This window comes from Amphibalanus amphitrite, unplaced genomic scaffold, assembly GCF_019059575.1.
Source record: "Amphibalanus amphitrite isolate SeventyFive unplaced genomic scaffold, NRLGWU_Aamphi_draft 000316F_arrow, whole genome shotgun sequence".
Classification (NCBI taxonomy): domain Eukaryota; kingdom Metazoa; phylum Arthropoda; class Thecostraca; order Balanomorpha; family Balanidae; genus Amphibalanus; species Amphibalanus amphitrite.
Window position 1 is genome coordinate 367,211 of NW_024881811.1, and position 23,627 is coordinate 390,837.

The 23,627-nt window shown below is 44.0% G+C and overlaps 1 protein-coding gene across 8 annotated transcripts in view; it reads left to right on the forward strand.

Annotated features, from left to right (window-relative positions):
- Positions 1-23,627, forward strand: part of LOC122388281 — a 38,571-nt gene that overhangs the window by 2,052 nt on the left and 12,892 nt on the right. For 2 of the 8 annotated variants that reach the window (XM_043379218.1, XM_043379221.1), the window contains exon 1: positions 19,180-19,331. The exons of 2 other annotated variants lie outside the window; for them this stretch is intronic. The gene's annotated coding sequence lies outside the window, so the exon portion shown is untranslated. Of the gene's footprint in view, positions 1-14,111; positions 14,128-19,174; positions 19,332-23,627 lie in introns of those variants that run through there. 4 more of the 8 variants (XM_043379219.1, XM_043379222.1, XM_043379226.1 and 1 more) reach the window with 3 other exon arrangements.

Here is a 23,627-nt window from a genome sequence, read left to right on the forward strand (position 1 = left end):
TACTTTTGGCATCGTGCCCAAATCGTGCCACACGTGTGGTGCCATGCTGTGCTTTTGTTATGAGAGAGCCTCCCAAAAAAAGACAAACGAAATTCACAGCTCACGTTTTGGTAATATGGTTTTACTACGTCATTATCGTTTGACCAATGAAAAATCTTAATTTGACCAAAACCGTAATGATTCCAAAAGATTCCCCGTAATAGGCCCTTTAAACTAATGACGTAAGATATTGTTATTCTTTTGAAAAGTGAATAAAATAAAGATGCAAGGCGCACACCGCTCAAGGCCATATAATACCGTTTCAGCTTACGTTTACGTCATTAAATTCAACGCTACAAAGATGATATTCACAAACAATCGTTTCGTATCGTAAAATTATGTGAGGCAGAAAAAATGAACATTGTTTTAAAACAAAACTCCAGAATTTTGAATTTCCAGTTTGATTTTTTATTTATTTTCATTATAAATACTCTGTAGAACGCCTAGCTCATTTGTTATTTGAAATGACGTCACGAGTTCGATTTAGATACTGAATAATCATTTTACGGTAAATATCCAAGGCCATTACAATTGATATTTCGCTTCCCATCGCTTCCGCAGGCTGTTGAATATTTTTATACTTTTGTTTATATCAGTTTATTTTATCAAATATTTCTTTCAATAGATTGAAATACCCTTACCTAACCAAGCCACATGTGTCAGTATCATCTTTTATTGTTTATCAATCAATTATGGTAGCTGGAAACTGGAAAGCCTCATGGTTGTCTAATGCAAGATTGTCTTATCAATATCATTATGTAGATTCTAACATGAATTGTGATGTGGTAGGTACCTAGTTATGCATTGTTCATTAGTCATTACTTTGACTTACCTCTATGTTAATTGGTAATGCAAACTTTTCTGTTGGTATGTGAACTGTGAACAATCTTCATGTCACTCAATTCTCTCAAGTTGTGACCGTCATGAGCCTCCTTTATTTTGTATTCTGTATAATGTAACTGGATGCCTTTACTAATATGGCCTTTGTATAAGATTGTTTGTTTCTAACCATACTTTGGTAATCATAACTTCTTATGAAAGAAAGTTGTTAGCATTTTGAGCACCTATGAGCTATGATCCCAATGGATCTCACGACAAAATTGGGAAGCCAGATCTATGATCCGAGTGGATCTAGCGACAAAATTGAAGGGTCAGATCTATGATCCCAGTAGATCTCTCGACAAAATTGAGGGGTTGGATCTATGATCTGAATGGATCTTGGATCGGGATCCATGGGATCGGATCTCAGATCCATTTTTCCGGATCCAAGCACATGTCTGCTTGCAACAGTTAAAATATGTTATAATGTGGGTTTCGTAAGCAGTAGCAGCTTAGTAGGCAAGACGGTTGGACAGTTCTGGGGTTTATGTAGGTGCCTAGAAATTGGGGACTTTCCCCAGAAGACACATTTTTGTAAGCATTATTGTACCAACATCGGCTTTCGGGCACTATGCCCAAGCAATTGGAGGACCATTCATACGAAATTTAGATGCAAAGGGAATCACCCATATCGGAACATGTACCGGCATCAATAGCTCGGCAATTACTTAGAGGGCGTGAGGTAGACAGGCCCACATATCAATAATATGGTGCTTATGCCTTTTCCTGTGTTGGCTCATAGTTTCCATTTTTGGAACCTTCCGTTTCCAAAAATGGAACGTTGACAAGGGTTTGCGTCAGGGCATCAGATTCGCCATTTGCGTACAAAAATATTGTTGGATTTTACTGTTTTGGGAGAAAACATATCGACGAAAAGACACGCCAGCTGAAAAGATTACTATTAACTTAAGAAATACAGAAATATGCCTGCTTAAAAATTGGCGTTTCTAATTTTGGAACTGGCGTTTCCATAAATGGAACAAAGTGCCTTCCAAATTTGGAAACGTTTCCTTTAATAGATACGTATCCATAAATGGACTGCCGATACCATAGTGCGCCCGACTGATTCAACCAACGAAGAGGAACATTATTTGCTAATTCCTAATTGTAAATATTTTATGCAGAGGTAAGAACCCTTATTGATAAAATTAATTTAAATAACTGCTTAAATAACAAAGTGAAGAATGCTGAATTGTACATTGCGGAGCAGTGTCAAGGCGAAGCATCAAAGCCTGACAGTAGGTGTTCATCTTGCAGTCAGACTTGAAACTTGAGACTGGCTGTATTAGCCTGTAAATTGGCCAAGACCCTGGTCTTCCAATTTCCATGCAATATGGATGAAATAAATTAAGCTTGATTAGTGATTAATATTGATTTCTTTAGAGTTTTGATATTTTTAAGTGCGATCACGAAGGCAGTGTAATTGCTCACTCCATAGCTAGCTCATAACTGAAGCATCAAATCCTGAGTTAATTTCCAAGCATGAACTGAAAAGAATTAGAACTGGATCAGCTCAGCTCAGCTAAATCAGCTCAGCTCAATCAGCTCAGCTCAGCTCAGCTCGCTCAGCTCAGCTCAGCTCAATCAGCTCAGCTCAGCTCAGCTCAGCTCAGCTCGCTCAGCTCAATCAGCTCAGCTCAGCTCGCTCAGCTCAGCTCAGCTCAGCTCAGCTCAGCTCAAGCTCATTCAGCTCAGCTCAGCTCAAGCTCATTCAGCTCAGCTCAGACAGCAGCTCAGCTCAATGCATTACTGAGCCGGCTCAGCTCACAGCTCAACAATTTGGCAAAATGTTGAGCCGGCTCATGAGCTGAGCTGATTTTTGAGCCGGCTCAACTGAGCTGATCACAAGTCTGCCTATGTACCTATTCTCCTAGCCCAATGTACCCCCCCCCCCCTGTCCCCTCAGGCAGTCACGTTATGAAAAGTCAGGAGCGGGTTTAACATATGATGCAGCGATTTTGAAAAGAAAGCGGAGAGCAGTGTTTATGTTTTTTAGATTTCACCTCTGTCGATCGTCCCCCCCCCCCCCAGTCAAAAATCCGTGGCGACGCCCCTGCCTGCAGCCTCAACGAATAACTTCTAGTAAAGTTATCAATCAAATGCCATCGACCTCCTAACCTTTCGGTAATGCCATTGCCACCAGGCTCCAACAGCTAACAGCTCTGTCCTCAATTCATTGCTTTGTTAAGTGCATCTGTACCGGCCGAGCAACGAGTTGCTACGCGGCGCGCAGCCGGCGCCAAGTGCAGCTGCACCTAGCGAGCGAAGAGCTAGCACGCGGCGCGCCGATTTGGCGCGCTTTTGGTTCCCGCGCTTTCCTGCTATTTGGCGGGAGACAGAGTGGCGGCGGCGGCGGCGGCGGCGGGAGTACAGAGCAGCCACCGGCAGTCGGCTCTGGTTGTTAATAAATATAATGGGGATCCACTGTAGAATACCTAGTGGCGTCATATTACCTAGTGACGTCACATCGTGAAGATGTGCCGCTAAACACGACGCATTCGCCACCTGTCAAGCAAGCCTAAAACTAATAGTTTATAACACATATGCCAGGTGGCCCTACTGAGTCTCTTGAGTGGCTCCATCTTTTCTGTATTGTTTTGGATGATACGATTCTGGATGTTGCATGCTTGGATGTTTCGCTCTTGGATGAACCGTCCTTGGATGATACGATTCTCAGATATTCTCGTGCTGCCATTTTGGATGATACGGTTTTGGATTCTGCATCCTTGGATGTTTCGCTCTTGGATGCTCTGAATGCTCCCAAAAGGGCCGATTTTGGATGTTATTTGGAGGTTTTGATCGCTGGATGCTGCGGTTTTGGTTGTTGCGTATTTTGGATGCTGCGCTCTTGGATGCTTTAATAGCCCCCCGTCCTGGGCGGTGTTTCACGGGACGCTGCTACCACGCTGCTATCAAATTGCGCGAGCTGACGTCACACTTGTGGTAGTGTTGGAGCAATGGGCCTGTTGATGTTTCCATGGAAACCCAATTTGACACGTGTAAAAGCAGCGTGCTGCTATCACCGGAAACAGGGCCCTGAAATTTGGTAGATATTTGATTTTTCTCTTTAGGCCTGTACACATTCAGCTGCTGTGCTGTTGTCAGCCGAGAATCACTCACACTATTGGCTGAAAAATTGATGACGTTATGTTGCACATGCAACATGACGTCACCTCTCTGCTGCCGGCAGCATGGGCTGACGGGCTGTGCTGCTACGAGAAAGCAAGTGCAGAGATGCCGAGCCGTCAGCAAAAGCCATAAATGACGCATTTAGACACTGGTAGTGGCGCATGAGCGTATTTACAAATTGCAACCGAGCTCCGCCGTAGGGTATTTTTTCCGCCGTAGTGCATTTCACTTGGGGGGATTTTCTACCATACATCTGCCTGAGCTTAGGGTAATTACAATTTGTCCGCGACGTTCAAAAATGATGCACCTTTTTTCGCAGTATAGGATATCGCATGTGCATATTTCTGCCTATTTGGGTGCGCTTTATCGGTTTTTCGTGAGTAACTCGCGTAAAAACCGTCCGATCGCGACGAAACTTTCAATACCGCCGATTTTATCAATTTTACACCTACCCTGAAAATTTCATGACCCTGACCCAAATGACCTTTGACCTGTGACCTATTTCTCGAGACCATGTTTGACCCGAATCGCGATTCGGCGTATGTCGGCTCGCATTAGCCGCGCGGTTGCAGTCTTCACGTGGTTTCAAGCCTTGAAACATGTGATATGATGCTGGTCCCATGCATTAGGGTGGGTGTCAAGGTCACCTGAAGGTCAGGTCAGCTCAATGAACTTTGATGACCTCGGTTCACTTTTTCGAGTTTTACATGTTTCTAGGCTAGTTTTTGGAGCTGATTTCGAATTTAGCAGCAATTTGAACATCACAGGGGGTGTAACGAAATTATCCGGACACCTTTCTTCCCGCTGTAAAAGCAAAACAATCTGGCACTTTTTCTTTTAACTGAGCTAGTAGCCACCTTTCATAAAAAAACACAGTTTACTCACCTCGTTGGTTTCTGCATATCTTTGGAGTGGTTTCAAAGGACAGTCAGAGAGGAAGTGAGGAACCCACACAGTGGCGAATGTTCTGGAGCATTTCAGCCAATGGATTCTCCAGCACACTGGCTTTGATGCGGACCAACGCCGTCTAAACCTGTGCCTGCGGTTGAGCAGTGCTTATGGCGGGTGGCTCTTCATATACCTCCTGCTAAACAAGAGCCCACAGGTTTTCGATTGAAATGGGATCGCGACTTTTTCCAAGAAATAAGCGTTAGCCCACAATGATTGAAGGTTCTATCGGCATCACTTCCCGTTCTTTTAGGGATTTTTAAGTAGCGCGCCGCCACGCATGAAGACAGCGTGGCTTGAATCAGGCATCAGTGCGCGTTCAGAAACCGTGCCCTCCCATGCTGTCTGGTGGAGCGCCTCCAATCATGCTCCACCACCTTCCCTGGAAAAGCTCCACCCTTGCCTATGGGGCAAAATATAAGGGACAAAAACACAAAACAAGACAGATAAGAACAAAGCAAAATTCAAGGCCGTGCAATATTAACTCATTACCTAATGAAATTCAGGCTGGAGCAAAAACATAGGTAAAAGGTATCTATGTCAAATTAGAATGAAAGATTAAAATCAACCTGACCAGGCCTTACGGTCTGACCGGGTCATAACCACCTTACTTCGCCTAACTTGACCCAATTCAACCTAAGCCTACCACAACACCTGCAGAGGTTCCTTCCTGGAAAAATGACGCCCAGGGAGATGGCTGTCCAACTTATTGGAATACTACCACCATGATTGCTGGTCAAAATGTGTGTCATCAATTATCATGCTCTTGTTTGACAGGTGATGTATAATAAATGTGATATTTAATAATTATCTCCTGACTGTTGACTGTTGAGTGATCAAAATATTCAAATAATCAGGGTACAATCCTGTGCATAGTGCACACTAATCATGTTGTTTTTGTGTAGGCCCTCTGCACATTGTTGTGTGCACTGCTATGTGCACTATAAAAAAGTGACTGGTGGTACATGACAAAAGGTTGAGCAACTGTGAAGTTCATGCCCTTGGTCTTGCTGGTGCCAAATGCCTATAGCTATAGCAGGATCAGTGAGGGTTGTAGACATGCTACATACATTGTGCATTGAAGATATTGGCACAAAGTTCATCCGTAATTACTATGCTTAACACCTAATGTAAGAAGCGACATAAATGCCCAGATGATAAAGCTCTCTGGTCAACATCACACAAATTTATTGACATACTTTGCAGGTACATATTTACATTCATGGCAAACACTTTCGATTTGATTCAGAAACTAGTTGCTAGTAAGCTTGCATTTTTGTAGGTACAACAACGACCATATATTAAATCATAAAAAAACCTTCTCATGGCATTCATCACATACCTTTTTACCGAACAAGTACCTTATACCTAGCTACCATACAATGATTCTAAAATTTGTCTGCAATCCATCTATATCTCAACTGACACAATGAATTTCAAATACCCTAACAAAACCTATAACTGCCTACATAAGAAGAATGCAATACTACAAGAATTATGAATTTCTGAAGTTATTCTCACATGCTGGAATGTTGAAACTCTACTTTTGTTGTCCATTTCCATGTTTGATTGAGCCATCATATAGAACTGTTTTCGTTCTTCAGTCACAAGCTTTCCCACAAATCTTGAATTTTTACACATCATCTTGAACCATGCTCCAGTCTTTCCAACAAGGTACTATGTAACATCAAAGCAATTTTGATTTGTTACAACAGCTTCAGATCATGATAGGCTTGAGGTTTGTTACACCATTTGCCAGACAAATCTCTATAAAATGTGTATCAATTCGCAAACTAAGTAATTGATCATATCAGTATTTGCAGTTTCCACACAATGTTTCATAATACTATTCTATGTTTATATAAAGAAACTCAAATAATCCACAAATTGTTATTGAAACACTCCCACTTCAAGAATTCACAGCAATAACAGTAAAAGTTCAGAAGATTCCATGACGGTTTTTCGTCCAGCAGATTTTCGTCGGACAATTTTTCGTCCGCAGATTTTCGTCCGACTTTTTTTCGTCTCGCATTTTTTCGTCTGTACATTTTTTCGTCTGTGCATTTTTTCGTCTGTTCATTTTTTCGTCTGTACATTTTTTCGTCCGGACATTTTTTCGTTCGTATATTTTTTCGTCTGTGCGTTTTTTCGTCCGGACATTTTTTCGTCTACAATTTTAAAGGTATTATCAGGGTTTTTTCCAAAATTTCGGACTTACTCAGTGAAGTGTAGAAGAAGGTGACTGAAGCCCCAATCCAAAGTCATTCGTCTCAAAATTGCCTAATTTTCCAATGGTGGGCCTCCAAAGTTTTCGCGGCTGCCAGCCGCGTAAACTTGCGAGTACTTGGTGGTCCATCTCTAAACGTCCATAGGGTTTACACTAGCGGAGACTTTTCTAAATATTTCTAGGGAAAATATAATGGATCTAGGGAAAATATAATGGATCTAGGGAAAATATAATGGATTACATGCTCCATTATATTTTCCCAAGACAAAATAGTTTAAGTTTAGTTTAGATTAATGGACTGTCATTAGACTAGGTCTATTCTTGCGTCCATTTCATTGTCTTGTATCAAGTCTTCATCTTGGGTCTTCAATGACTCGAGCATATGCAGACGAGAGGGAGCGTGGGATACTAAGCACTAAGCCAGGGTATAGAATGCTTGTTTGCGCAGGGGTGTGGGAGCCGGTTTTCTAGCATCTATAGGGAAATCTATAGGGAAATCTAAAATAGGGAAATACTAGGGTTACCCGCGTGCTCCGCAACGCGAAGGGGGGATTTTTTGACCCGTGGGTATTGGGTTGGTCTGTGTCGATTTGGTTGGTAGATATCCATTTCGTTCGATTGCTTTTTGGCGGCCAAGCATTTTGTAAGAAAACAAAAAGATACATCGCATCGAGGTGCCCGTGTCGTATTATCATGCGTTCTACTTTAGAATGATTCGAAAACTGGCGTGAAGTCTTTTGAGGGCCATCGATGAATTTCGCTAAAAAATGACAATGTAATGGTTTGGAACATTTACATTTTTAAGGATACTGTTGCTAATCATGCAAAAATGAAGAGTGAATATTGGACAGAATTGAATGCTCTATCCAATGGTACCATATTCAATTGCCAAAGGTATCAGGTTATGGAGCAAACCCCGTGTGATTAATAAAGTGGCACAAAATTGACAAACACCATTTTCTCCTGTGATTTGCACCACCTTGATTTGGATCAATCAGCTTTTCACAATTTTTATGTGAGAGGCGGTACCTTTCTCTTGCAAATAGGCGTTGATTCAACTCGCTCTGTTTAACGGTCACCTAAAAATAAAATCAATTCCAAAATCCCCGAAAAACCGCAATTTTTCAAATAAAAGTGCCCTCTCCGGTGCACGTGGCGCGTGCTATCCTCTGCATTGCACACCATTCAATAGCCCGTTCAATTCTGTACACGATGCTGTTTTCCCCGTGCCGGTCGGACCCCTGGTCACCAAGATATTGCACGGGAACTGGACCCGTGTCGGCCAAAATTAGCCGTTTTCGCCCGATTTCGCACGCCGATTTATACATGTAAAGTCTATGACGCGAATTTGCACTTTTTGAGCACGCGCCACGCGCTCCCTATCAATCCGATCGAGCTGAGACCCCCCAAAGGCACGTCGCGCATCCTTGATCTATAAGTTGTGCAAATTTCACCGGGCTAGGTGCAACGGTCTGGCCTGTAGTCCACGCAAAGCAGCACCAAGTCGGGACCTCGGTAACGGACAGACGCACCCTCCTCAAATAGTAATATAGACAAGCGGCTGCGCCACTTGCTTTGCTGCGTGGTAGGAAAAAATTGCGGCACCAGCCAATTTGCTTTCGAATGGTGTTTCATTCATGTCGATGTGTCGTCTAGAAGCATAGATATGGACGGAAATGTGAAGAGAATTAAAAAAGAACTGTTCTGAGGGCGTTGTTGGTTGAACTTTGGGTGATACGGGGTCGAGACGGGTCAAAGTGGTCAGCCCCGGTCGCTTTGGGTCAGGCCAGGTCACATAGGTCACCTCTCGTCCGCTGGGATCAGCCCGGGCCACTGTTCTACATACTTTTGCCTCCACCACTACCCCTACCACTACCCCTACCACTACCACTGCTCCTACCCCTACCCCTACCACTACATCTACCCCTACTCCTACCACTACTACTACCCATACTCCTACCCCTACCACTACCCCTACCCCTACCACTACCCCTACCACTACCCCTACCCCTACCACTACCCCTACCCATACTCCTACCCCTACCCTACCACTACCCCTACTACTACCCCTACTACTACCCCTACCCCTACTACTACTACTCCTACCACTACCCCTACCCCTACCCCTACCACTACCCTACCCCTACCCCTTACCCTACCAACACCGCTGGGTCATGTCAGGTCACAGAATAATTGGATCCAATCAGTACTAAAATATCAGACTTAAAGTGTTCCCAGCCCTGCCCCTATTCGTGCCATTCTATTACGCTTAATCGTATTTGTCGGAAATGACGCTTTGTGGCATAGGTGGCGCATTGTGGCAAACGTGGCGCATTTTCACCCGGTGATTGAGCATGCATCTTTGCACCAAATTGCAACTTTAACAGACCATATTTGACAAAACTGTGCGATTTGCGGCAAAAATGACGCCCTGTGACCAATGTGATGCCTTGCGGCAAACGCGGTGCATTTGTAAATTCCTATCACAAACTGTACCCATTTAGCGACAATCAACACATTTTTTCGCCACTTTTCATTCAAATTAAAACCTGCCCATCCGCCAATGCGAGGCACCCGTCGCCGATCGGCATGCATTTAGTCCACAAAGTTCTTCGACCCCGGCTCTCAATGAAGATCTACCACTGCACCGAAGCGCTCCCATGTTAAACCAATGGAGACTTTGACGTTTTTCCAGCGCGCGCCACGCGCAAACCGTGCACCCCACCGACTGCAGACCCAGCAAAGGCACACGCCCGAAGCGTCGTCTACGCGGTGCGCAAGTTTCAGCCACCTCCTCGCAACCGTTTGACCTCCACGCGCCGATAACTGACCCCATGTCACCGAAAATTTCACCAAAACTGCGAACTGCAATATATTGGGGAGACCAAGTGCGGACACACAGACAGACGGATTCTGTTCGAATAGTAAGTTAGATAGCATAGGTCCGTAACACAACGAACACAACCTTCTCTCATTCTTCTCAGCTTCTCATTCTAGATATCCTGTGGGTGCTGTGGGTTATCAAAATAGTTCAAATTAAAAAATTGTGTTGTGTGCGTTCAAACTAAGCTCATCCCGAGTGTAATTCAAGAATGTCTTAGTTCAAGTAATTAAACTTGAAAGTGATATAGCTCAAGCAATGAAGAAGCTTGGATGGAACTAGTGTTGAATCAAAGTTACCTATCATTTTTAATGCTAAGTGCTGAACGTTACCAATAATTCGAGACATCCGTTGTAAGATGTATGACGCAGATCAACTTTGATCAAGTGAAGGAAATAGATTTCAGATGAAATAATGTCAATGTTCAAGGCTGAGCGACTGGCAGATTTCGGAGTGAGCACGAGTGGCCTTGAGACATTCTGTTTCTGTAGGTACTCAAAATAAATAAATTATCATGTTGTGTGCTTTGAGGTTAAGTGTTATCAGTGGTGCTTCATGGTTGTGCTTTGTTATTGGTGTATAGGCATGTTTTGAGCACATTGCAGCATGATATTGGTGGTGTGTAAAGCAACTGATCTCCGCAGACTTTGCACTTACTTGCAAAGCCTGCGGACTGACTTTGCAGACTTTGGCTGACAATGAGCAATGCATTGCTGACTGATATCATTTATTCTGTGTTTGTAGCACAAAATACAGAAGTGGCACATACATTGTTACTTTGAAAACCTGATGTGAATTTTGATGTAGAAAATTGGTGGCTGACGTTGAGTCCTGACGTATTGTGAGTAGTGTACATCTGGTGCGTTGAGCGCAGACTTGAGACTAGTGACGTTTGTATCAGTAGACTGTGTTTGAGTCTACTTATATGAGTAGTCATAAAGCAGGCGTCACACTTCTTTTTGCAACCAAGGAGATGCGCTATACCCAGAGATGCTTTCTCACCAAACCTTACCAAACCAAACCTAACCTACAGCGCCTCTCTTCGTTCGTTCATGGTTGCAAAAAAACAAGTGTGACGCCTGCTATACTACTACCCTTATATGGCCTTGGTTTGAGTGTGGTGACTGAGTAAGCTCAAAGCTGGTGTGTATAGCCATGCAATAAGTGTTTTGAAATATATTTTTGGGACAGTATTGAAATGGTGTGTTTTGGCCATCTGGCATGGATGATGGAAAGTCACTAACTCAACTTCAGGAACGCTTCTTCATTATGCTCATCTAAAGCACAATGATCTATTTTCTCTTCGCAAGGATTGATTCCTAATTCACTGTCAATTATAACCTGGGCCAGAAGGTTTCGCTGAGCCACAGGGTTCATACAGATTCATCCACAGTGCTCAGCAGTGTATGTTTTCAGATTTCAACAGACTGTATTTTTTCTGTATGTACATATGCATCATGCAAGGGTACAACAGATGCGGTATTTGGTAAGCAGTTGGCAGCAAGGTGGTGTTTGTACTTATTGGCAGAACTAGTTGAGCAGGACTAAAACTATCCTAGTTTCTCTCCAGTTTACTCAGATCCGTCTCAACACATTGAACATATTGAAAGCGTTCATCCATGAAATGTCTGCATGTATACTCATTTCCGAGAAGGCACGCTCGTCGCTCATCCATTGCCGAGCAGGCACGTGCGTGCCCATCGCCGGCGCGCATTAGCGCGCGTCCATGGCTGGGGCGCACGCGCGCGGCCATGGCCGGCATGCACGCGCGCGCGCCCATCGTCGGCACGCAAGCGCGCGCCGCGTCCTTACCCGGCGAGCACGCCGCGTCCGTACCCGGCGCGCACCCGCGCGCGTCCACAGCCGGGGCGCACCCAAGCGAGTTCGTACCCGGCACGTACCGGCGCGCACCCGCGCGCGTCCGTACCCGGCCCGCACCCGCGCGCGTCCGTACCCGGCCCGCACCCGCGCGCGTCCACTGCCGGCACTGACAGACCCTGACAGACGGGCGTGCTGCCGTCGGCGGTCCTGACAGATGAGCGGCGGGCCCGGCTCCCGCAGCTCCGGCAGCGGGCGGCAGCCATGGTCGGCATACACGCGCGCGCGCCCATCGTCGGCACGCAAGCGCGCGCGCGTCCATAGCCGGCGCGCACCCGTACCTGGCGCGCACCCGCGCGCGTCCGTACCCGGCCCGCACCCGCGCGCGTCCACTGCCGGCACTGACAGACCCTGACAGACGGGCGTGCTGCCGTCGGCGGTCCTGACAGATGAGCGGAGGGCCCGGCTCCCGCAGCTCCGGCAGCGGGCGGCAGCCATGGTCGGCATACACGCGCGCGCGCCCATCGTCGGCACGCAAGCGCGCGCGCGTCCATAGCCGGCGCGCACCCGTACCTGGCGCGCACCCGCGCGCGTCCGTACCCGGCCCGCACCCGCGCGCGTCCACTGCCGGCACTGACAGACCCTGACAGACGGGCGTGCTGCCGTCGGCGGTCCTGACAGATGAGCGGCGGGCCCGGCTCCCGCAGCTCCGGCAGCGGGCGGCAGCTCCGGTGACTGTTCCGGCAGCTCCGGCAGCGAGCGGCGTCTCCGGCAGCGCTCAGCAGCGGCGCCAAGCAGCAGCAGCGGCTGAGCCAACAGGCGGCCGCGGAGGCACGCCCCTCCCCCCCCCCCCCCTTTGCACATTGTTCGTCCATGGAGATGTCTGCAAGCACGCCCATTGTTGAGAAGGCACGTGCATCCATGGCTGAGCACTGAGCAGGCACGTGCGACCCCTTTGCACATTGTTCATCCATACATATCAATATAATTTACCTTATGATTAGTGTGAGTCTTACAAAATCTTAAACTCAGAAATACCACAAGGCATGCTGCCTGGGTGAGTTGCTAATATGAACATAATGAACATTATACATTAGTGCAGTACCTATAAGCATCCATGCTGTGTGAAGGACTTGGCCCTCACGTTCATTCGTTTGGTGATTGCACATGGTGGCATGTGTACCAATTGTTCTCCCTAACCCTTCTTACAACTTTGACTAGCAAGTAGAAGCTGGCAAAATGCAAGGAGCTTACAAAGCATGCCTATATGTAGATAACTGAGGATGATTCTCTCAATTGAAGCATGATCCACACTCAGCAGCTTCTTCTGTTCTGTTCCACAAACTAAAACTGAAATGCCTCAATTTTCCTCAAAATATATTCATTTATCACTCATAAACAACAAAAATATACATTAAGTAGGTACCAGGGCAATAAAAAACATACAAGTTACATATTTTTTCATGTACCGTCCTTTCACAGCAGCAATATGTAGAAACGCACCAAGACGTTCACGGAGAGCCCACCCATAACAAACTATAGTTGAAGCCGGGGCTCTGCTGCAGCAGCAGGGGAGACGTACAGGACACAGAGGTCATGTCACAACATCATGTTGTACAACCTGTTGTTCGAAAAAACAGATCAACATAGATCTTGAAAAACTGTAGGTAGCGCTTTCTTCAGTCACTTAGGTAAGCTTTCTCGCAAGACGTTACATTAGATTGACCACTCTTGACAAAATAATCAGATTGAAACTTAGCTCTTGTGCCTGATGCACTTACATTTCAATTTATTGAAATAAAACACTCAAATTTACCCTAGAAAATTGTTGACATTTAAATGATATTAAAGGGACCCTCCCACCTTAACATTAGTTTTGAGTTGAGATAGCCAAATTGGTGGCCATGGCCTGAAAATACCGGTTTGGGCATTCACAACATCGCAAAATGCTTTAATTCGGAGATATGGAATTTCAAACTTGCAGTTTTCGGATTCTAAGGGGCTAATGCATTGGTATGCCCCCTTAGAATTTGTGACGTCAGCGGAGATCTAACGATTTTTAAATCTTTTACTAAAACGTTTGGCAGCACGCGGTGGTATATGCTGCTTTGCGCGCAACAAATGCCGCACTTTCAAATAAAGTCGCTAGGAACAGCGGAGATCCCAAAAAGTAAACAAAAGTAAAAGTCTAATATCTTGAAAACCGGTGAATATTTTTCGATGAAATTTGGTAGATATTCATTTTTGCTCTTTCTGAACCGAGCGACATCACTTTCATGCCAATTCATTAACTTTTTTTAAGGTGGGAGGGTCCCTTTAATCAAGATTTGATGATCAGCAAACAAGCTCAAGCTATTCAAATCACACCCAAATCAAAATAATAACTTTGGCAATGTTGATAACTCTTGCTGTCTTATTGAAAAGCAAATCTTCAATTTGTTCATATCCAAATTCAATGCCAAGCACTGAAATCTTGTTGCAAGGCCCTAAAAACAACAGACAAAAACAAAACAGACAAGGCCCGTCTTGTGGAAATCGACGGTGCGGTGCGGCGGCCTTGGCGAAATTTTCCAAGGCTGCTCTTTGTTTACATTTTAGTGATGGGCCAACTTGGCCGCCCAAGTACTTGTTTTGCGTGAGTAAGTACAATTTTGTCAATTTTGAAACGGCTATATCTCGCAAATTTTGGTACCGATTTACATTTTATGCATATATTTAGAATCGGCAGAGTCTGGGGAGTTCATTGATTGGAAATTTATGCCGATTCCTTTCAATTTTTAAACCCTGATAATCCCTTTAACGTACCTAACGTAACGTAACGTAATCTAACCTAACCTAACCTAACCTAACCTAACCTAACCTAACCTAACCTAACCTTACCTACTGATGTTTGCCTACCGGGGGATAAGGAAAAAGTTACTTGCATGAATAGATTGCAAGCAATGGTAAGTCAAATATTTTTAGGTTAAGTGGTTATGCATCAGGCTTCAGGCCTTCGGCCTGAAGCCAGATACACAACCACTTAACCTAAAAATATTTGACTTACCATTGCCTGTAATCTCTCCTAAGGCATTGCCTTCGGCACTGCACTGCTTCGCCCCGAGTATTATTATGACGTCATTTGCCTAACAGTTGAATAGCATTGTAGTATGTTTTCACTCAACCTTGGGTGCACAGACGTAAAATTTATTGAACGAAAAAATGTCCGGACGAAAATATGTACAGACGAAAAAATATACGAACGAAAAAATGTCCGGACGAAAAAATGTACAGACGAAAAAATGTACAGACGAAAAAATGCACAGACGAAAAAATGTACAGACGAAAAAAATGCGAGACGAAAAAAAGTCGGACGAAAATCTGCGGACGAAAAACTGTCCGACGAAAAAATGTCAGACGAAATTTTGTCCGGACACGGTTCAGAAGCAAACAAACATTGCGCCAGATTTCGTATGAAACGCGCCATCATCCTGAGTTTCTACCACAGACGGTAGTTCAACCCGTTCAACCGCAGCCGTAGTGTGAAAACCCCTGCCCGCCTTACCCCACGGCGGAGCTCGGTTGCAATTTGTAAATACGCGGCGCATGAAAGCAAACAGGCGCGTAACCACGAGTCTGAAGTTACTGGGGACCACATGGAGCAAGATTACTTTACTACTCAGGTTGGTTCACTAGGGAAATAAAGGCGCCGTGGTGACGTCACGGATTTGGTAGCAATCTGGTAGCAATTTTTGCAGACATCAATGGCGCACGTGTTGTTTGATCGTCGCCAATACTATTTTACTGCACTATTTTGTTATTTCACTGCAATGTATTGTACATTACATTTGAAAATTAAAATAAAGAGATATTCGTAACCCAGCAAGTCAGTTATTCTTTGAGGCAGCACTCTGTCAGCATTGAGCCTTCAGAATGTGTTATTTGATAGACTTTCCCACATTTTCTACTCTTGTGGAAAACTTTCTTAGTCATCAAAAATGTATGCACATATGAATAATTAGAACTTCATTTTCAAAGTTTTATAGAAATAAGATTTCACATTACATTATCATAAGGCTACCTGTCCATTTCGTCCAACCAATTAAATATTCATCCAGCAGAAGGCAGGTACCTCTGAGAAGGTACTGATATCTCTTGGTATCTACTGTACACCAATATTTCAGGAAAATGACAGCAACTGAGAAGCTATTAAAACTTCAGCGTATGAAAGGGATGTTATGGCTTATGCACATTGAAAAACATCAGATAATGCTTTTGAACCATCTCATTCACCAGCACACATCAATCTGGCTCCTGGCTTCTGTCAAGGAAACATTCCAAAATAATGCATTATTTTATTTCATTGACCACCTTGCAAAAGACAAACAGCAAACACATCACCACCAAAGACAAAAATAGTCAACAGGTAGGTACCAGCTGATCTAGCCGTGCTGTGTCATGTGCCTTTGAAAAACTTGAGCAGTCAGGGTTGAATAAACACCCCAAACTTAGCCATTCATGCATGAACAAGTGCAAATTCTGGTCGAGCATTTAAATAAAAATGAAACTAACAGCATTGTAGGTTACAATTATAAAAAAGACAATTACAAAAAAACAGCAGAGCTTACTCTACAAGGCATAATCATTAATTTTATAACTGACATCCAAATTCGCATCTCCGAAGTTTAACCCACCTACCAGCCACCTGCACATTTCTGCGCACATGTGCTGCGCAGTGTGCACAGTCACTACACATTACACAATTATGAGAATTAAAATAGTTTTAAACAATCAAGCAAGTCAGGACTGGTATGCAGATTCACAAGTTCTCTCAACATCTTCAATTACCAACAATCGAGCACCTTGTGATCTCAGTAACTCCGCAGATCCATCTTCTGTTTTCCATTTTCAGTTTTTAATTGAAATATAAGTTCCATCTGGGAGACACATGTTGCATCATTATGTTTAAACAATTATTATGCTTGAACTTTTGATTTTTCATGTGAACTTCACTTCAAAAGTTGATTCAATTTTTAAAGTTGATATAGGTAATTTGTATAATGCTACGATCACGGCGCACCAAATCACAGATAACTTGAAAATAACCAAGCAAAAGCCACATTCTTCAGCTAACTATGAGAGCTATCTGATCCATGCTGCGTTGAAATAATTGAAAATCGCCTAAATCAGTCGAAATATGACAATTAAATTAATATAAACTTCACAAAACTCTGATTTGTGAGGCAATGCGCAACAGAAATGCGAGGGAATATGGTAGTAATCTGGTAGCAATTATGAAGGATTTCCCCTGTTGCTGATAAAAATCACAAGAAACAATTTTTTAACGCAGAGGAAATCCTTCATTATGAGTTGCAAGGACCATTTGATAGGCCCATTTTAGTCAAATATAGGCCGATTTTTTCTATTTCAACCCCATTTATCGTAATGAGACGAATCCATTGGCTTAGTGGTACGTCTTTTGAACACATGTAGGCCTTAGATTTCTCCTTAGCCCGCCTGAAACACACCATGCTTTGCATGCATTTCTATGGGTGAAGGAAAATTCATGCGCCGTGATGACGTCACGGTAAAGGAATTCTGAAGCTCGTGAACGGGGGCTGACATGAGGCCTGTTCCAGCGCCTCCAGAAGAAATTCTTGACTGGAGGCTCTACCAGAGGTTTTACTGGAGGCGCTGGAACGCAATCTGGAGATTTCTGGAGATTGGCGTCATAGATACCAAAAGAATGACGATCGTTCTCTCTTGAAACGCAAAATTTGTTCTCAATTTTAGTTAAAAAGATAAATAAAATTATAGCAATGTAATTTTCTTTACATTCAAGTTGTAAAATAATCAGTCAAATGTCCTTTGTTTACATTCGTGATTGTCACATGTGCGCCATAATTGTAGACCAGAGCCTCCAGAGAAATTTGGACCTCTCAACTCTCTGGAGGCTACTGGAGGTTTCTGGAGCTTTGGCGAGAGCTTTCTGGAGCTTTCTGGAGGCGCTGGAACGCTCTCTGGAGGATTCTAGAGCTTTCTGGAGCTTTCTGGAGGTTTCTGGAGGCGCTGGAACAGGCCCATGGAGGGCCACGAATATTTTTTTCTGGATCAGCCTTTGCCCGAGTGGGGGGGGGGGGAGAGGGGGAGGCGTTTTTTGGCCACACCTGCCAGTTAGTTGTTGCGCGTGATAAGGAAAACCGCGGCGCACACCGCTGCGAAACTTGGTATGGCTTATGATACCTCAATTTCGCATCGTGTCTGAAAAGTTTGACGCCAAGTCACCTAAGGTCAGGTCACCAGGCCTCTAAAAAACTTTGTGACTCTGTCATTCCTACAGTTTAAATCCCAGAAATTTGAAAATTGAAACTCGAGCTTTTGCATGAGAAATCAGTATGAACAATTCGTATACCTATCTTAAAGTTTTCACATCGGTGAGCTAATGTCAGGTCAATTTTACAACCTCTCCATTATAAGTCATTGGGAGAAAATTGAAATGCTCTTCTTTTGGCCGAAAACACATTCAAACACCTTGACACAGGTAAATATGACACACTGAACCGGGAAATTGCACCTGTGACCCGTTCTATGCCCCTGAGCTCATCTCAGGTCATGAAACATCTCCAACAGTTTTTTTGCCACGACTTGTCACGACTGATAGCTTCTAAGAGACACACTGAACCTGATTTGACCAAATCTGCACCTGATCTGCACCAGATGCGCACCAAATGTGTACCAGATGGCTGTCGTGAAAACGGCTAATATGGTGTGACAAAAAGTCCCCCCTACCATGGCGAAGTTGGCTGAGAGGCCCACCCGGGCGCTGGCTAAACAAAACATCGATAGTTTTGTCTTTCGTTGAGTCGTTGAGTTGACTACATAATACTCTTCACGTCGATTTAGAGACAACATTTTGCTATTTAAGTAAATTGAGGAAGTCGTCGGTTTTACTGGGGACGGTCCCCAGTAACCCAAAAGCTACTGGGGACCGGTCTCCCCAGTATCCCCAGTGGTGGTTACGCGCCTGAAAGCAAATCACGTGCCAGATTTTTATTGAGCACTGCAGATAAATGAAATTTGGACACCATGTTGGCGCTATTCACATATATTTGGTTTCATAATTAATTGTCGATACAAGAAAAATACTTATTACTTTCGCACATTGTCAGTAAATATGTTGATAATATATCTAACTGCTTAAGTATTGTATTAATAAAGAACATGAAGATGAGACGAAATATTTGTTTACAACGCCATATTTGTAAACAGTCAGCCAGTGCTGACATTTCTCATCAGCCAACACGAGCGACATCACTTTAATCGAGCGACATCACTTTCAATTTTCATGCCAATTCATTGACTTTTTTGGAAGGTGGGAGGAGGGTCCCTTTAGGACCCGCCAGTGCATTGTGCACAGAGCAAGAGTGAGAGGTATATGATATAGGGCCTTGGAGTGGGTGTAGGCCTTGTGTTATGAACATTCTTATGCCTTATTTTTGTATTTGAATGCTAGGATGCATGGAAAAGATGAAGTTGTCTGATTTGATGACCATATATGGTTATCGCCCCGCCCACTCCAGCCGTTGCAATATGTTGATTGGTTGATCCAATTTTTGTTTGGCTCCTCAGTTTCCCCCAAGATAAACCGTTTCCCCATCTGATCCTGACCATAAAAACAAACCAACGTTTTGTAGGTTGTAGATGCCAGATACTGTTGTAGGTTGCAGGTTTGTAGGTTTATCGGTATTAGTACCGATATATTAGGTCCGAGTGGACAATTGTGACGCTGTTGATACAAATATGTAACAGCAAAAAATTTAGGTTTTAGGTTAGGTTAGGTTGTAGGTTTGTAGGTTTTAGGCGTTTTAGGTTAGGTTAGGTTGGTAGGTTTTAGGTTGTAGGTTTGTAGGTAAATAGGTAAGGTTAGGTCAGGTTTGATTATGTTTTCCTTTTATTTCCAGGACATATAAGTATCATTTTTGGATTCAGGATGTCAAATAATGTAAGAATATGAAAACTTTATCCTTAAACAGTCACTCGGACTTAATGTATACTTTTACCGGTTTATCCAAGGGTTTATCTTGATCTTAGCAGCCGCTTGGGCGATTGTCTTGCGGTAATTTTTGTAGGGTAGCTGCATCCCTTCTACCAAAGGTCAGATACTCTTGATTTATGTGAGTGACCCCCACTGGCCACTACACATGCAAAATGCAAAAAGAAGTGCCAAATTTGTTCCCATTTTAATAACTGTAATTACTGGGGTGATTTCGCTGAAACCTTTGACTTGGCATACAGTTAGGCACCCACCAGGCAATGCATTCCCATGTGTTACATACAGTTAGGGTGCTACTGCACGTGCGCACGTGCAGGGGGCGCTTCCAGATCTCGAGAATGGATGGGCCGATTGCGCTCAAATTTGGTACACGGTTGGAGACTGGTTAGGGTACTCTCTTAGCAGACGTCACCCGAGCTGCCATATCTATGTCTCACGTGCGCAACAATTGCCTTTTCACGGTTGAATATATAACAAAACATAATCTAACCTAACCTAACCTTACCTACAACCTACAACCTAAGCTACCAACCTACAACCTACAACCTGCCAAGCTAGGTACCCTACCGGATATGGCAGCTCGGGTGACGTCTGCTAAGAGAATACCCTGGTAAGTAGGGTGCAGTGCAAAAGTCAGTTTGGACCCTCTTTGCATGTGCGCACGTGCAAAATGCCGCTTCCAGATCTCAGAAATGGCTGGGCCAATTGCGTTCAAATTTGGCACACCACTAGTGGACGGTTAGAAGGGTGCTTTGCACAAGCCTGTTGGAAGTATCCTCTCGCCCTTCCACACGTGCAGGGTTCACTATCTCGCTCGCTCATTCTTCGCCCAAAAGGCGTTTTAGTGGTGTGGTATATGAGTAGATTAACCCGCGCCCTGCTGGGGGGGGGGGGGGTGTTTGAACACCCCCCTTGTGGTTTTTCGCGAATATCTCAAAAACGGCGGCGCGGAGCGCCGCCGTTTTTTGTACACCTTATCATACATCAATTCTACACATGTTGTGAAAATTTCAGACCAAGGTCATTCAAGGTCAGGTCACCAGGTCACTTAAAGTGACCTCACCTCATAAAAAGTTTCAATGTCTGTCATAGCTACACCGAGTGACCGATCGCTTTGAAACTTTCAGCGATTGCTAAGAGCAACAGCATGTACAAAATGTATATCTCAGAATTTTGATATCGATGACCTAAGGTCAGGTCAATTTTGTGACCTCCCATTATAAGTCAATGGGGGAAAATTGAAATGCGCCTCTTTTGGACGAAAGACATTATAAACACTCCCAAACACTGAATTACAAGTGGTTTAGACACACTGAACATGAAAATGGTGTCCGTGACCCCTTTTTATGCCCTGAGGTCATCTTAGGTCACGAATGGTATCTAACAGTTTTTCGCAAATAACTTTTGATAGAGGCATGCTAGAGCGATGAAAACGCCTTAGATGTGTTCAGCTCAACGATACGGATCGACTGATATGCAATATGACCTTTTCCGGTCAGGTCATGACCTTGACCTGAGGTCAAATTTTCAAGTTGACCTTTCAAGGTCAAGTTATAGTTCATTCGATGCGTCTTGACGAGAGGAACACGATGCCGGTAAAAGTAAGCTCGTACAAGGCTTGGGTCAAGAGTTATTGCAGAAAAACTGTTTCCGAAAAAATCGGCTATTTTTGCAGTTTTTGCCCCCTGCAGGCAAAACCGTTGACGTTAGGTCAAATCTGAGAAAATTACTCAGAAAGGGCGTTAATAGGGCTATCGAATGCGCTTTTCCGCGGCGCTGTAGCTCTATTGGTTCCCGAGTTATGCTATGGCTTCTGGGAAATTGTCGACATTCGACCTGGAAATCAGCGAAATTTTGCCTTCAATGACCTCTGGTGACCTGACCTTTGACCTGAGCAAAAAATTGACCGAAGTGATTTCCTCATTATTTTTGACGCTCTTTCGAACGCCGCCATTCGCGTATCGCTACGTGGCCTAGGAGCCGAGTTAGAAGGGGGGGTGTTCAAACACCCCCCCCCCCCCAGCAGGGCGTGGAAATCCAGGACCCCCAGCCGGGCGCGGGTTAACCCGCGCCCCACTGGGGAGGGGGCTATTCATATTTCATAGCCCCCCTCCCGTTTTTCTGCAATAACTTCCAAACCGCTTGACGTATCGACGCCAAACTTTCAGTACCTTCGGCTGCATCAATTTGACACCTTGTGTCAAAATATGAACTTTGTAGCTACCATAGGTCGGCCGGAAATGACGTCAGAGTGACGTCATGTTCGGCCGATTTCGACGTTGAACCACGGCAATCGCTCCCAAGAGCTCAGTTTTTAAGCTAGATCCAATTTCTTTGCATGAGAGAACTCAGAATAGACTGCGCTATCAAACTGCTATCTCTGATTTTCGAAATTCTGAATATTTCGAAAATTTAATATAATAAAATCCAAAATTTATATTTTTACATTTTTTTCCAAAAGTTTTTGACTTTGAAAAAACGGAATATATGTGATAGAACGCATTATTTTGACCAACTCTAGCAAGTTTTAGCTAAATATCTTCAAAAATGGTTAAGTTATACCTACGCATTATTGCAAAAAAATCACAATTATTAATCTTTCAAATCAATTATTCAGCACGTATTTGACATCGTACGCCAATATAAATAGCACCATCGTGTTCCTGAGCTCAAACTGCATCCTGAAAACTGCAAACTGCATAGACCTTTTTTGTTGAAAAATTTTAACTTCAAAATTTGACCTTTTTTGACCTGAAAGTGACCTGACCTAAGCTACATTCGACTCAAAATGACCTCGAATGACACAGACGACATCAAATTCGAAATAATTGGCCTAAATGGACCATAAAACATGTGTCACGTGACCGACGCATGATATAATATTTTCGTGACATGTGATGACCTGACGGCTGACCTTGACCTGAAAATCAAAGTACAAGTTTGGTACCCTCAGGGTATCTAGAGCATCTGTTCACGAGTGTGTAAACCAAAAATGAGCCTGATCTGACTTGTAAGACGGCGGCCAGAGCCCAAAACGTGTACAAGCCAAAATGCTAATAATTTTTACTTTGACGTGACCTGTGACGTCATCGGTGACCTCGAGGTCAATGAAATTAGGTTTCGTTCGACAGTTTTTCCGGGGCTATCAGACGCCGTTTGAATTTTGACGATCGGCCCAGTAGTTTCGGAGTTAGGGGGGGGGGGCTATGAAGAGCCCCCCCAGTAGGGCGTGTTATACGCAGACCCCAGTGGGGCGCGGGTTAAGGTTGAAATGGTAGGTTGCAGGTTGGATTTTGGAAGGTTGGTAGGTTGTAGGTTAGTAGGTAAGCTTAGGTCAGGTTCAGGTTAGATTAGGTTTCGTTATTTCTGCTTGTATTGTACCTGATTTTTTTTTAGCATTCAATGATTGTATGAACAGTTGTCTAGGACTGTTGATGCATGGTTTGTGACAACATGGTGTGGTTTTTATTCAATTTTGAGCCTAGGGTGCAAAAGAGGGATTTGACCCACCTCTGAGGCTTGAACGGTAAATGACTTTTGCAGATGACACGTACTTAAGTGCCAGTAAACTAATTTAAACAGCACACCAGCACACATGGAAAGCAGTGTGCAGCTGATGAGGCTCCTCACTTGATAAGTGAGAACTGAGAGGCACCTCAACAATGTCGAGAGGG